This window comes from Haematobia irritans, chromosome 4, assembly GCF_050003625.1.
Source record: "Haematobia irritans isolate KBUSLIRL chromosome 4, ASM5000362v1, whole genome shotgun sequence".
Classification (NCBI taxonomy): Eukaryota; Metazoa; Arthropoda; class Insecta; order Diptera; family Muscidae; genus Haematobia; species Haematobia irritans.
In genome coordinates, this window is record NC_134400.1 from 132736260 (window position 1) to 132753632 (window position 17373).

Genomic DNA, 17373 nt, shown 5'->3' on the forward strand with positions numbered 1-17373 from the left:
TCTAAATTGTATGTAAGTCCATACGTGGTATATATTAAATCAAAAAAGATCGATACAATACGTATATAATTCAGTTTGACAAAGTAGACATAAAATTTTGACAAAATTTTCTGCAGAAATAAAATTTTAACAAAATTTTCACAAAATTTTCTATAGAAATAAAAATTTTGACAAAAATTTCTACAGAAATAAAATTTTAACAAAATTTTGTATAGAAATAAACTTTTGACAAAATTTTCTATAGAAATAAAATCTTGGTAGATTATTTTTGGCTCGAGTGGCAACCATGATTATGAACCGAATAAAATTTGAACAAAATTTTCTATAGAAATAAAATTTTGACAAAATTTTCTATAGAAATAAAATTTTGACAATGATGAAAATTTTATTATGAATCGAATAAAATTTTAACAAAATTTTCTCTAGAAATAAAATTTTGACAACATTTTCTATAGAAATAAAATTTTGGCAGATTATTTTTGGATCTAGTGGCACCCATGATTATGAACCCATATGGACCAATTTTTGTGTGATTGGACCAATTTTGGTATGGTTGTTAGCGACCATATACTAACACCACGTTCCTAATTTGAACCGGATCGGATGAATTTTGCTCTTCCAAGAGGCTCCGGAGGTCAAATCTGGAGAACGTTTTATATGGGGGCTATATATAATTATGGACCGATATGGACCAATTTTTGAACGGTTGTTAGAGACCATATACCAATACCATGTACCAAATTTCAGCCGGATTGGATGAAATTTGCTTCTCTTGGAGACTTCGCAAGCCAAATCTGGGGATCGGTTTATATGGGGGCTATATATAATTATGAACCGATGTGGACCAATTTTTGCATGGTTGTTAGAGACCATATACCAATATCATTTACCAAATTTCAGGCGGATCGGATGAAATTTGCTTCTTTTTGAGGCTCCGCAAGCCAAATCTGGGGATCGGTTTATATGGGGGCTATATATAATTATGGACCGATGTGGACCAATTTTTGCATGATTGTTAGAGACCATATACCAACACCATGTACCAAATTTCAGCCGGATCGGATGAAATACGCTTCTCTTAGAGACTCCACAAGCCAAATCTGGGGATCGGTTTATATGGAGGCTATATATAATTATGGACCGATGTGGACCAATTTTTGCATGGTTGTTAGAGACCATATACCAACACCATATACCAAATTTCAGCCGGATCGGATGAAATATGCTTCTGTTAGAGGCTCCACAAGCCAAATCTGAGGGTCCCTTTATATGGGGGCTATACGTAAAAGTGGACCGATATGGCCCATTTTCAATACCATCCGACCTACATCGATAACAACTACTTGTGCCAAGTTTCAAGTTTATAGCTTGTTTCGTTCGGAAGTTAGCGTGATTTCAACAGACGGACGGACATGCTTAGATCGACACAGAATTTCACCACGACCCAGAATATATACTTAGAGCAATATTTCAATGTGTTACAAACGGAATGACAAAGCTAATATACCCCCATCCTATGATGGAGGGTATAAAAACAAGTATACACAGCAGTAAGTTCGGCCGGGCCGAATCTTAAATACCCACCACCATGAATCAAATATTATAGTTAATATTTTTATAGAATAAGTAAATTTTATGTACATAATGTTCACAATATTCTAAAATGAGCAATTTTAAATTAAATTGTATTATATTTGAATTTTGTATAGTGTTAAAGAAATTTAACATTTTCCTTCAAAATATGAAATTTTCTGCACCAATATAATAGGTGTATTATTTTCAAAACATTTCTTCAATTGGACAAAAAGTATTAACTTATTTATATCATGTGGCAATAAGTAAAATGTTTAATAAACTTTTCTAAAAAAAACTTAAAATTTATTTCATGGTGGTTTCACTTGTTGTAACTGTTTACCAAGAGGATTTGTGTCATACTCCATATAAATACCGCATGGTCGAAAAGAATGATTTATAGAGGTGGAGAAACATCGATGTATGCAATCATCGATGATACATAGATGTTTCTGAAAAAAAATAAAACTTGTAAAATGCAGGGGAAAATTACATAAACTACATTTGTAAACATTATAGCAATTTTAATAAATGAAATAATAATGTAAAATAATAAAAACATCTTTGTATTTATTGATTAAAACAAACAAAAAACATAACTCCTACTCATTTATTAAAACAAAAAAAAAAAACTCATAACATTTTAATTCATGGTCCGAACTAACACAAAAAAAATAAATTTAATTATAAAAAATTTAATAATTAAAATAAATTAAAATGAAAAGTTTTCAAAAATGTGCTGGTTTTTATTAATAAACATCAGTTTATCGACTACCATCGGCTTTAGGTTTGTTCGCCGATCAGAAATAATATGCCCAGCCTCGCGGAACATTCATTCTGATTTGGAAGAATTTGTTCTCTTATAGGCGCCATACTTTCTGCTTTCGTCTAAAAATAAATTCATTATGTTCAAAGTATTAAGTACAATTATATTGTTTATATTTACTTTCCAAAACCGAAAGTGGATCGCATTCTTCCGGTTCGTTTATAGTTCTAGGCGCTGCCTCAAATTTATAATAAAATCCGCTCGAGATGCTTTTACTTTCGCTTTAATTTTTTTTTTTTGTAAAAACCAAAAATTCGATTATTGGGAAGATGTGGTTGGCATTGACTGTTCCCGTTGAGTTTTTGTACATCTCTTGCTCCAAAGCTTTAACTGCCTGATCAGCATTTAAAATTGATTTAAAACAATTTTTTATTAGAGTTGATACCCGAGGAACAGTGCGTGTTTCGTAGTGTGCAAAACTATCAATTAAACGGCAACTTATTGTTTCGAAGGCAAAGAGAACTTCTGGAGTTTTAAGATTTAGTCTTAAGTTTTGCAATTTTTAGTGAAGTTTGCATGTTAGAGGAATTACAAGAGACATTGTTGAATTTGTGCTACCGGAAATAGCCACACTTGCATCTTTAAATGGAGTAAGAAGTTCCTTTAGTTCCTCCAAAACATCGGTTTCCTCTGTGTTCTCTTTCAACTTTTCAATTTTTTTAAAGATGATAAAGAAAACATCGATGGTCGTTATAAAACATCGATGTTTACAAAAATGTCAAAACATCGATACATCGATAGTACCATCGATGTTATCTCCACCTCTAATGATTTACTTTTAGAGGATGATTTTGTAAATAAAAATAAACACACTTCTTGTTTATTTCTGGCAAAATATATTTATACCCTGCGCCACGCTGTGGAACAGGGTATAATAAGTTTGTGCATTTGTATGTAACGCCAAGAAGGAAAAGTCTGAGACCCATCGTTTAGTATACCGATCGGCTTAGAATTAAATTCTGAGTCGATTTAGCGATGTCCGTCTGTCTGTCTGTCTGTCCGTCTGTCTGTCTGTCTGTTCATGTATTTTTGTGCGCAAAGTACAGGTCGCAGTTTAAGTCCGATCGTCTTCAAATTTGGCATAGGGTCGTTTTTTGGAACAAAGACAATCGCTATTGATTTTGGAAAAAATCGGTTCAGATTTAGATATAGCTGCCATATATATTTATCCCCGATCTGGTCATAATTGGCGTGTTTATCAACCTATGTTCTTCAAATTCAATAGATCCGAATATTTATGAGTCTCGAAAAACTTTCAAAATATCAGCCAAATCGGTTCAGATTTAGATATAGCTCCCATATATATCTTTCATCCGATTTAGACTCATATGGCAACAGAGGCCAAAGTTTACTACCGATGAAATTTTGCACAGAGAGTAGAGTTGGCATTCTACCAATGCTTGGTAAATTTGATTGAAATCGGTTCATATTTAGATATAGCTCCCATATATATTTTTCGTCCGATTTGCACTTATATGACCTCAAAAGCCAGAGTTTTGCCCTGACTTGCTTCAAATTTTACGCGAGAGGTAGGTTTAACGGTGTCGTTATGTGTGCCAAATTTGGTTAAAATCGGTTCAGATTTAGATATAGCTCCCATATATATCTTTCGTCCGATTTGCACTTATATGACCTCAAAAGCCAGAGTTTTGCCCTGACTTACTTCAAATTTTGCACATGGAGTACGTTTAATAGTATCGGTACGTGTGCCAAATTTGGTTGAAATCGGTTCAGATTTAGATATAGCTCCCATATATATCCGCTCAGATTTAGATATAGTTGTCATATATATTTATAACCGATCTGGTCAGAAATGACGTATTTATCAACCGATCTTCTTCCAATTTCGTATAATCGAATATTGTGTGAGTCTCGTAAATGCAAAATATCATTCACATCGGTTCACATTCAGATATAGCTCTCATATATAGCTTTCGCCCGATTTACCCTCCTATGGCCTCAGAGGCCAATCTTCTGTTCCGATTTACGTGAAATTTTGCAAAGGGAGTAGAATTAACATTAAAAATGTCCACACCGAATTTGGTTGAAATCGGTTCAGATTTAGATATAGCTCCCATATATAGCTTTCGCCCGATTTACACTCCTATGGCCCCTGAGGCAAAAGTTTTACACAGAGTTACGTAAAATTTTGCACAGGGAGTAAAATAATATTATAAATATGCACACCGAATTTGGTTGAAATCGGCTCAGATTTAGATATAGCTCCCATATATAGCTTTCGCCCGAATTACACTCCTATGACGCCAGAGGCCAAATGTTTACTCCGACTTACGTGAAATTTTGCAGAGGGAGTAGAATTAATATTATAAATATGCGTACCGAATTTAGTTGAAATTGGTTCGGATTTAGATATTTACTATGCGTGCCAAATTTAGTTGAAATTGGTTCTGATTTTGATATAGCTGTCATATATATCTTTCGTCCGATACGAACTTATATGGCCCCAGAGGTCAAAATTTCACGCCGATTTACTTGAAGTTTTGTACAGAGAGTAGGACTAACATTCTTGCAACACATGCCAAATTTGGTTGAAATCGGTTCTGATTTAGATATAACTCCCATATATATCTTTCGTCCGATTTAGATTGATATGACCACGGTGACCAAAGCTTCATTTCGAAAATTTTGAAGTTTTGCACTGAGCGTTCAATTAAAATTTTAGCAATGTGTGCCAAATTTTATCAAAGTCGGCTTAGAATTAGACAAAGCTCCCATATATATGTTCTTACGATTTTAGCAAATATGGCCAAAATACCCACACGTTTCTTGTAAAATCGTCACTGTTAAGTCGAAAACTCGCAAAAATGATTCAAATTTACCTATACTCTAATTAGTATATATCGACCTATAAATCATAAATGCAGACTTGCTAAATTTTATGCAATTTAAAAATATTTCTGATATTTTTTACTAACATTGGGGTCCGTCCCGGTCATCAGCCAATTTAAATTTTAAGTCCAGACATTTTGTGAAAGTTTAAAAAATTTTGTCCAAATAGGTTCATATTTAAATATTTGTACACGCAAAGAAAAAAAAACGTTTGGAAAACGTGTACCGAAAACGTTTTTCTTTTGTTAGAGTTTTTTGAATTGCTTCGAAAATTTTAAACTTTTATCAACAAAAAAATTCGTTTGTTACAAATTTTTTATTTTTTCAATAAAAAAAGTTATTTTTGAAACAACAACAGAGTCCATTTCGTTTATATCAAACACTGTTCTTTTCTGACTTTTGGTCTTTAATAAAACACATTTTACAGTTCAAAATTTAATATAGTACAATGTAATGTTGAACATTTTTTTCGGAATCTTCCGAACATATGTAGAATGTATGTAAAAAAAAAAAAAAAACTTTGGTCGAAGCAGGGATCGAACCCACGACCCTTGGCATGAGAGTCAGACGTAGCAACCACTGCTCCACGGTGCCAAACTAAATGTTTGTTTCTGTTAAATAAACTTTGTTTATTCGGTTCGTGGGCGCCGCAAGCTATGCTATGTAAATATAACTTATATGGATATTTATCTATTGATGACCATAACAGGTACATAGCTCAGTGGTTAGTGTGTTGGCTTACAAAGTGCATGGTCCGCGGTTCGATTCTCCGTCCAGGCGAAAGGTAAAAAAATTTTAAAAATTTATAAAATCGTATAATTTCTTCTACATTGTTTGAAAAAGGTGCTAAGAACTAAAAATCTTCCTGGAAGTGAGAAAGATGTGAGGGAAAATGCAATTAGCCAGAAAAAATTATTTTTTGAGTTAGTCTTTATGAAATTGTTTTTACATCCTGGAAAAGAATAAACGTTTATCACAAAAAGTATATACTTTTCTTCCAAATACACTTCCTTACAGCGAAAAGCAAATGAGAAACGAACTTTGTTTGTCTAAAATTTCGTTTGGGAGGAAAGAATTATTTTTTTGCGTGTATATGGGAATATAAACCTTTATATATAGTTCCTAACAAATTTGAAGGTGTTAAGATGGTATCAAAAATATTGATATAGATAGCGGTGAAGGGTATAATATAGTCGGCTCCGCCCGACTTTAGACTTACTTGTTTTTACTTAGGTCTCTACAATTTGGCATTTGGCAATGCTGCTGAAAAGTACATCCCTCATAGGATATTCCCTTAGTAAGGTAATGATTATGTGAGCTTAAGTACGTAATGCACCACTCTGATAATAAAATCATTCGTGAAAAACAAATTTAGTTGATAAGTGGATAAATCCTCGGATAGAATAATCCCACATTAACATTTGTGATACGTTTAGTTGCCATAGATATATGGAAACGTTTCCTACATAATTTCGCATATAAACATAGGAAGTTAGTTGGCCGAAAACCTTAACTCTAGGTTAATAGGGGTAAATGCTAAATAACATAAACATTTAGGTCCAGCCAACAAACAACCGTAACGCCATCGTCAACCGTAAAAGCAGTACTAGAGCATCAACGACTGCGTCTAATCTTCAAATGTCCCACCAAAATGGAAAACATAAAGACACCGCTGCCAACAAATGGCTTAAATGATATTAGCCATTACCAGTTTCTTAGGTTTATTTCATCCCATTGTCGTGTTGGTTTGTACAAATCATCATCATTGTTTAGATTTTAAATGGTGCACAGTGGAGAGTAATGAGAATTTTTAGTTTTCTTACCCTCAGAAAAAAAATCATCGAGAATTTCTATAGCCGATTTAACTTTAACTTTTAGTTCATAAAAACGTATTGATTTTATTTAATGAAAATGAAGTACACAATTACAACTAAATTCGAAACAACAATCGGTCTTACTTAAATTACTAAATTTAGTTAAATTGTGTACTTCATTTGTATACAATCAATAAAGAAAGCATACGTTTATAAAATAAGTAAAATTTATTTAAATTTTGTCGGTCTTGGACTACGCTAAATACCCTTCAAACTCCAATTGTTCTCTTCAAAATATGAAATTTGCTTAAACAACAGATAACAAATGTATTACTTATAATAAAATTGCTTCAATTGGCCAAAAAGTGTAGACTTATTATAAAATAAAAAAATAGAAATAAAATGTTGACAAAAATTTCTCTAAAAATATAATTTCGAAAAAAAAAATTCTATAAAAATAAAATTTTGACAAAATTTTCTATGGAAATAAAATTTTGACAAAATTTTCTATGGAAATAAAATTTTGACAAAATTTTCTATGGAAATAATATTTTGACAAAATTTTCTATGGAAATAATATTTTGACAAAATTTTCTATAGAAGTAAAATTTTGACAAAATTTTCTATAGAAATAAAATTTTGACAAAATTTTCTATAGAAATAAAATTTTGGCAAAATTTTATATAGAAATTTAATTTTGACAAAATTTTCTATAGAAATATAATTTTGAAAAGGTTAGGTTAGGTTAGGTTATGTGGCAGCCCGATGTATCAGGCTCACTTAGACTATTCAGTCCATTGTGATACCACAGTGGTGAACTTCTCTCTTATCACTGAGTGCTGCCCGATTCCATGTTAAGCTCAATGACAAGGGACCTCCTTTTTATAGCCGAGTCCGAACGGCGTTCCACATTCCAGTGAAACCACTTAGAGAAGCTTTGAAACCCTCAGAAATGTCACCAGCATTACTGAGGTGGGATAATCCACCGCTGAAAAACTTTTTGGTGTTCGGTCGTAGCAGGAATCGAACCCACGACCTTGTGTATGCAAGGCGGGCATGCTAACCATTGCACCACGGTGGCTCCCAATTTTGAAAAAAATTCTATAGAAATAAAATGATGAAAAAAATTTTTCTATTTAATGAAAATGAAGTACACAATTTAACTAAATTCGAAACAACAATCGGTCATATTTTTCTAAAATGTGTGGATCTTACTTAAATTACGCAATCCACACATTTTAGAAAAATAAGACCGATTGTTGTTTCGAATTTAGTTAAATTGTGTACTTCATTTGTATACAATCAATAAAGAAAGCATACGTTTATAAAATAAGTAAAATTTATTTAAATTTTGTCTGTCTTGGACTACGCTAAATACCTTTCAAACTCCAATTGTTCTCTTCAAAATATGAAATTTGCTTAAATAACAGATAACAAATGTATTACTTATAATAAAATTGCTTCAATTGGCCAAAAAGTGTAGACTTATTATTTATTAACGTGGGTATTAATTTCTTGTTTAGCCGCTAAAATCGCCAGTTTTTCACGATTACTTTTCTTTAATAATCCATTTTAAATAATATAAATTTCATAAAAAGTAGATTTGGGCTATAATAAAATTTGCGTTAAAATGGTATAATTTTATACTTTTTTACTGATTTATTTTTGATCTTGGCGGCTAAACTCAAACTTAATACCCACCTATAACTCTAAAGAAATATTTCTGGTTAATTTTATCTTCCCTATATCACTACCTATTCAACTTGATTTATTTATCTCTCAAATATTTTGTGACAAATTCAAGAAAATGCATTAGACATAATTATTTATTTTCGCTTAATAAAGAACATTTTTTAGTTTGAAAGAAAAATTTGGAGTTAAAAATTGCAAGTATGTCTTTAGAGATATTCTTATAGTTCAAGATGGAAACATTTGAGGTACAAATTACAAATTTTAAGAAAATCTGGGAAATGTGAATTTAGTAAATTTGTATGCTTCATTTGTGTATAATTTTCCCCCAGAAACTTTCTCAAAACAAATTAATTCCATGAACTAAAGAGTTCACTTTTTTTTAAACTCATCGACACACAAATGTCTCTATTATCATCAGCGCACAACTAACGCAGACTAAGCAGATTTATTTATAGATCAGTGTATAATGCACACACAAATTGATTTAAGGAAACTTATCTTTGTTGCAAACGTCTTCGTTTAAATATTAAATTTAAGATGTGTGGCATTGCATAGTACTATATAACATTTTTACTATGCAATATAATGATTTCTTCCAAAATATACTTAATACTATAACATACAAGCAAACTTTTGCTACAAATTTTAAGCTTGTTTCGTTCGGAAGTTTGAAGCTTATTTATTATTTTGCGATCACTCCTAATAGCGACAATTTATTTGGGTGTATAAATATTCCTTGAAATGTAAATGCTTTTGAATATGTTTTTAAAAAGTTTTAGCTCGAATCAACAGGGGAAATTACTACCTATACAAAAGGAAGAATTTATCCAATGGACTTTGATAGCATGACACAAATGGAAAATTAAAAATTTGAAAGATATTGACTTTTAGAAAATTTTGCCAAAATTTTATTTTTATAGAAAACATTTGTCAACAATTCTATAGAAAATTTTCATTTCTACACGATTTTTTTTAAATTTTCTTTTCTAGAAAAAAATTTGCCAAAATTTTAATTCTATAGATTTTTTTTCATAATTTTATTTCTACACCCTCAAAAAAATCGGTTCTCTAACATATGTTCCAAACATATTTTGCAGGAAGCATATATATTATTGGATACTGCCGAAACATTAATATGTTTGTTTTATGTGAACATATTGTATGTTTGGAAGCATTTTGAGCCCAAAAATATTATATGCTTGGAAGAATTCTCCCCAAAGAAGATTGTGCTCATTCTCTCACATAATTTTCATTTCCACGAAATTTTTTAGTTCTTGGCACCTTTTTCTGTAATAAAGGGTGATTCTTTTGAGGTTAGGATTTTCATGCATTAGTATTTGACAGATCACGTGGGATTTCAGACATGGTGTCAAAGAGAAAGATGCTCAGTATGCTTTGACATTTCATCATGAATAGACTTACGATCTGCCACAACGTCGAACTTTCAGTGAATGGGCCCTAGAAAAGTTGGCAGAAAATCCGCTTTTTTATCGACAAATTTTGTTCAGCGATGAGGCTCATTTCTGGTTGAATGGCTACGTAAATAAGCAAAATTGCCGCATTTGGAGTGAAGAGCAACCAGAAGCCGTTCAAGAACTGCCCATGCATCCCGAAAAATGCACTGTTTGGTGTGGTTTGTACGCTGGTGGAATCATTGGACCGTATACAAATAATGTTGAAGAAATCATTAAATTTTTTAAATTTTACCATTCTCCTGGACGGAGAATCGAACCGAGGACCATACAGTTTGTAAGCCATCACACTATCCACTGGGCTACGTAGCTGTTATGGCCATCAATAGACAATTATCGTTATAAGTTATATTTATGTAGCATAGTCTGCAGCGCCCACGAGACGATGCAAACAAAACATTATTTAACAGAAACATACATTTGTTTGCCACGTGGAGCAATGGTTAGCATGTCCACCTTTCATGCAAAGGATCGTGGGTTCAATCCCTGCTCCGACCGAACACAATTTTTTTTTTTTAATTTACACATTTATATTTATACTATACTAGCGTAACCCGGCCCGCTTCGCTGCGCCTTGCGAAGCGTATTTGTAGGAACATTTTGCGTTAACTTAGAGAACCATATCCTTCGTGCTAAAAAAAAATCGAAAAGTGGCTTGTCAAGGTATCCTTCTCCTCAACATATTTGAAACTTAAGCACTATATTATAGTGACATACAAAGAATTACTGTTTCCCATCCAATAAATCGGAAAAAGCAAAAGTAGTAAAAAATTTTACCGCTTTAACATTTGCTAAAATGTTGGAAAATTATGCACCCTCTACATTGGCTGCCAATTTCATGTAAATTTAAGTTCTTTACTAAAAAGAAGTCTGGCAGAAGCCTGTGCAAAATACATCAAATTATGTACCGAGTTCCCATTTATGGGGTTGTCCACTTGCAATTTAAAAAAAAAAACGAACAAAAGGGATCCCTTTGCCCACCTTTGCTCCACTCCAACCTGATATCGGACTATCACGTACCCTATATTAATTTCACAACTACTCAATGGTCCCTATAAATTCTATCGAAGTAAATCGACAAAGTTTATTTCAATTTTCCCCTTCCCCAATCAGATATCGAAAAATCATATACTAATTTAAAAATCATGTATAAATTTAATCACCTCCTCCCACGTTCCCTGTAAATTTCAAGTAGATCGGAGATGTTTAAATTTTGCTCTATTTTTTTTTAAAGGGACGTCACTTTCCCCGATACAATATCGACAAACACCGTAGTAAATAGCACCCCTAACCTTCCCTGAAAATTCTTGAAACTTTCCTTCAAGTGTGGGGCAAGGAAGGTTGCCTCTTCGTCCATAACCTTCCCCCATTGCCTTTGTAAATTTCAAGAAAACTTTTTGCAGTTTTAGAGGAGGACCTCCTCCTCGACCAAATATCGAAAAGTGATGTAGCGTATCTCAGAAAATGTCAAGCAAATTATAAGCCTAAAGGGGGCGGCCTCTCTTCCGTCCAAATATCGCAAAATCAGGTATCAACTATTAATATCGTAACGTCTTCCCAGTCCTCTGTAAATTTCAAGTAACTCGGTAAAGTTTATTTGTTTCTCTGTATGTACTTAAGAGAAGCGGATGTCTACTATGCCCTTTTATTTTTATTAAAAAATCAGGAACCTGATATAAATTTCATAATCTCACCCATTTTTTCCGTAAAATTTCAGTCGTGGGTGTTTAGTTTTGTTTTCACTGTACCTTAAAAAAAAAAAGTCGGGCAAAGGGGTGGTCCCCCTCCCCGACCAAATATCGAAAAATAATGTAGCTGATTTTTGTCTAGATGCCAACCCCAACATTCAATGAAAATTTCAAGCAAGTCGCATAATTTTTTCCAAGTTTCAAAAAGTAGGGAAAGGGGAGGTCTCCTCCCCGTCCATATATGAAATCATCAAGTACCCCATATTAATTCCATAACCTCACTGCATGTTCTCTGTAAATCTCAGATAATTTAGAGAATTTTAGTTTTTCACTGTACTTAAAAAAAGTCAGGGTCGGAGGTCCCCCTCCAAAATCGAAATATAAAGTAGCGGATCTTTGTGTAGATGCCAACCCAAACCTTCAATGAAAATTTCAAGCAAATCGGTCAACTTTGGTCCAATTTTCAAAAAGTCCAACAAAGGGGAGGTCCCCCTCCGCGACCAGGTATCAAAAAATGAGGTACCCTATTTTCACCACATGGACGCCCCCTACGATCTCTGAAAGTTTGAAGTAAATCGGTTCAGCCGTTTCGGAGCCAACTCGGAACATACAAACAAACAAACATAGATTGAATTTTATATATATAGAAGATAGAGTTGGCTCCGAAACGGCTGAACCGATTTACTTGTCGGTTCAGCCGTTTCGGAGCCAACTCGGAACATACAAACAAACAAATAAACAAACATAGATTGAATTTTATATATAGATTAAATTTTTATAATGAAACTTCGAAATGTGGGTTATTAAAGATTTACAGTCAGAAACAGTGCTTGATATAAACGAAATGGACTGAGCTTTTGGATAAAATATTATTTTTTTTTTATTGGAAAAATAACAATTTTGTAATAAAAAACTGTTTTTGGTATAAAAGTTTGAAATTTTGGAAGGAATTCGAAAACTCTAACAAAAGAAGAACGTGGAGTCGAGTATAAACATACATAAATAATTTTATAATATACACATAAATTTATTTAGGCGTGTACAGTTTTTTACTAGCATTTAACACCATTTTAAATGCATTTAAAACTTATCGTGTTTTGTACTTAATTTCATTTTTACTTTTAAGGCCGGTATTAAGTTGGCATTATTGCTCTAAAATGACCCTGTTTTGCCTTTTACTTTTCTTTAATAATTCATTTTAAAGAAAATAAACTTTTTCAATTGTTGTAGCTGCAAAACTCAAACTTAATGCCCGCTTTTATATTTGAAGGTGTCCGTCAAGTCCTCTTGGACTACTTATTAATAAAGAGGAACTAAACTTTGTTTTATACATTTTACTGTTTAATTTTTCACTGTTTCCTCCTTTTTCATTTTACTGTCCAAACTCTAAAAAGAGTATAGTGCCCTTTCGTTATTTTTATGAAGATCCCTTTGTAATTTTTGTATATTTTTCACCGTTTCTTTTTAATTTCCTTTGTCTGAATATTTTGACTTACTCCTCGTACGTTCCGATTTCTTTTAACGAACCAAGACAAAAATTGTGCCCACAAAGGGTGATACGGTCAAAACGGTCAAGGGAAAACGCGTGTAAATCGGTGAAATCGTTTATTTAAAAAATCAAATTAAATTTATTTTTCAAGTTCAATTAGTATAAAATTCAGGAAAAATATTCAGTTAGGCTTTCGCTTTTCCAAATCCGAATTGCCGGGCCTCACGCTTGACACCTGCCATCAGATTTTGTACAGCCACCTTGTCCACCTTCTTCGCCGCAGAAAGCCAGTTTGCCTTGAACTGCTGCTCGTCCTTAGCGGCGGCGTACCACTCCATGGCCTTTTTACCGTAATGGCAAGATGCCAAATCCGGCCAAAACAGTACGGAACAACCGTGTTTCTTCAGGAAAGGCAGCAGACGTTTATTCTAACACTCTTTCACGTAAATTTCTTGGTTGACAGTCCCGGAAGCTATGAAAATGCTGCTTTTCAAGCCACAGGTACAGATGGCTTGCCAAACCAGATATTTCATTGCGAACTTTGACAGTTTTATATGCTTGAAAATATCTGCTACCTTTCCCCTTTCCCTTTGCCGTATAATACTCCTGTCCCGGAAGCTGCTTGTAGTCGGCTTTGACGTAGGTTTCGTCGTCCATTACCACGCAGTCAAACTTCGTCAGCATCGTCGTGTACAGCCTCCGGGATCGCGCTTTGGCCGTCGTATTTTGTTTATCATCGCGATTTGGAGTCACTTCCTTCTTGTAAGTCGATAGTCCGGGTCGGTTTTTTGGCTCGATGCACGGTTGTAGACGGTACACCCAGCTTATTTGCGGCATCTCGGAGAGAGAGGTTAGGGTTTCTGCTTGAAACTACCGGGAACTCTCTTTGTCGTTCTAGCGGCTTCCGGTTTTCGATTTCCCCCCGATCCAGACTTCCTGGCTGTCGACAAACGTTCCCCAAACACTTTAATTACATTTGTAACGGTTGATTTGGCAACTTTTAGCGATTTTGCCAGCTTTGCGTGCGAGTATCTCGGATTTTCGCTATGCGCGAGCAAAATTTTGATACGCTACTCTTCTTGCTTGGACGGCATTTTGACAACTGAAGAGTGAATTCCAAAATCAAAATAGGAGGGGTGTTCAGGTTTTTTAAATGCAAAATTGAAAGAAATACGTCAAGTTTATATTGACCAAATTTTGACCGTATCACCCTTTAATGCCAAAATGATAAACAAAACACATGTCCACACATACATAAAATGCTGCTCTCAAGGCGAAAACATATGCTGTTTGTTTTTCAAATGTCTATTCTCTTGGTTCCGAATGTCTATTCTCTTTATTCAAATTAAATAATATTTAGACTTAAGCATATCAAATTTTGGCCTTATCATAAAACAGTTTTCCGAAACAACATACAAGCGGTTTCACAGAAGTTGAACTCTTTTGATTCTCTCGCTGTGTTATGTTGATATCTTTCGTCAACCCTCCCGGTTTCCATCTCTATTTCTTTCTCTATACTCTCTCTCTCTCTCTGTCGCTCTCTGAATAAAATATCACAACATATATATGTTTACTCGAAATTTGTAAATGTATATATATTTACATTCACACATATTATTTTATGAAACATTCATGACCCAAACATTTAGAGTTAGTTTAGGAACATTACATTTTTGCACTTAAATATATTGTGTTTAAAAATTGTGCCCGAAACACATTTTGCTTATATCGGAACATATGAAAAACATATGTTTCTAAGAGTGTATAGACAGTTACATCAAAATTTTATTTTTATAGCCAATTTTGTCAAAATTTTACTTCTATAGAAAATGTTGTCAAAATTTTATTTCTATAGAAAATTTTATTTCTGTAGAAAATTTCGTTAAAATTTACTTCTATAGAAAATTTTGTCAAAATTTTATTTTTATAGAAAATTTTGTTAAAATTTTTATTCTATAGAAAATTTTGTAAAAATTTTATTTCTATGGAAAATTTTGTAAAAATTTTATTTCTATAGAAAATTTTGTCAAAATATTATTTCTATAGAAAATTTTACCAAAATTTTACTTCTATAGAAAATTTTGTCCAAATTTCATTTCTATAGAAAATTTTGTAAAAATTTTATTTCTATAGACAATTTTGTAAAAATTTTATTTCTATAGAAAATTTTGTCAAAATATTATTTCTACCGAAAATTTTACCAAAATTTTACTTCTATAGAAAATTTTATTTCTACAATTTTTTCCAAATTTTATTACTTAAGAAATTTTTTTCAAAATTTTATTTCTATAGAAAATGTCCAAATTTCATTTCTATAGAAAATTTTATTTCTATGGTAAATTTTGTCAATTTTTTTTCTATAGAAAAGTTTTTCAAAAATTATTTCTATAGAAATTTTTCTCAAAATTTTATTTCTATAGAAAGTTTTGTCAAAATTTTATTTCTATGGAAAATTTTGTGATTGAAGTACATACCAACAATAAAAAACAAAAACGAAAAAATGTATTACTATAGAAAATTTTGTCAAAATTTATTTCTATAGAAAATTTTTTCAATTTTTTTTTTCTATAGAAAAGTTTTTCAAAAATTTATTTCTATAGAAAGTCAAGATTATATTCCCATAGAAAATTTTGTGATTGAAGTACAAACCAACAATAAAAAACAAAAACGAAAAAATTTATTACTATAGAAAATTTTGTCAAAATTTATTTCTATAGAAAATTTTGTCAGAATTTTATATCTATAGAAAATTTTGTCAAAATTTTATTTCTATAGAAAATTTTGTCAAAATTTTATTTCTATAGAATTTTTGTCAAAATTTTATTTCCATAGAACATTTTGTCAAAATTTTATTTCCATAGAAAATTTTGTCATAATTTTATTTCCATAGACAATTTTGTCAAAATTGTATTTCTATAGAAAATTTTGTCAACATTTTATTTCTATAGATTTTTTTTTTCAAAAATATATTTCTATATAAAATTTTGTCAAAATTTTATTTCTATATAAAATTTTGTCAAAATTTTATTTCTATAGAAAATTTTGTCAAAATTTTATTTCTATAGAAAATTTTGTCAAAATTTTATTTCCATAGAAAATTTTGTCAAAATATTATTTCCATAGAAAATTTTGTCAAAATATTATTTCCATAGAAAATTTTGTCAAAATTTTATTTCCATAGAAAATTTTATTCTATTTTTTTATTTTATAATAAGTCTACACTTTTTGGCCAATTGAAGCAATTTTATTTTGTCAAAATTTTATTTCTATAGATTTTTGTTTTAAATTATATTTCTATAGAAAATTTTATCAAAATATTATTTCTATAGAAATTTTTGTCAAAATTTTATTTCTATAGAAAGTCGTGTCAAAATTTTATTTCTATAGAAAATTTTGTCAAAATTTTATTTCTATAGAAAGTCGTGTCAAAATTTTATTTCTGTAGACAATTGTGTCAAAATTTTATTGCTATAGAAAATTTCGTCAAAATTTTATTTCTATAGAAAATTTCAAAAATTTATTTTTATAGAAAATTTCAAAATTTTATTTCTATAGAAAATTTGGTCAACAATTTATTTCTACTGAAAATTTTGTCAACATTTTAGTTCTATAGAAAATTTTGTCAACATTTTAGTTCTATAGAAAATGTTGGCAAAATTTTATTGCTATAGAAAATTTTGTCAAAATTTTATTTCTATAGAAAGTTTTGTCAAAGTATTATTTCGATAGAAAATGGTTTCTAAGAAATAAATTACTTCCTTATATATTAGTCAACTGGATCATTAAAAATATTTTCACGTATATCTTTAGGGTCAAACGATTTAAAGGTATATTCATATTTGATAACCATTTCGTTTTACTGTTCAGTGATGCTTTGGCATGTTGCACTATAAAAAGCAGCGACGCATGCGCAAATCCACTTAACGCTACCGCTCGATTGAATGGCACAACTCCACAAAAACAATACAAC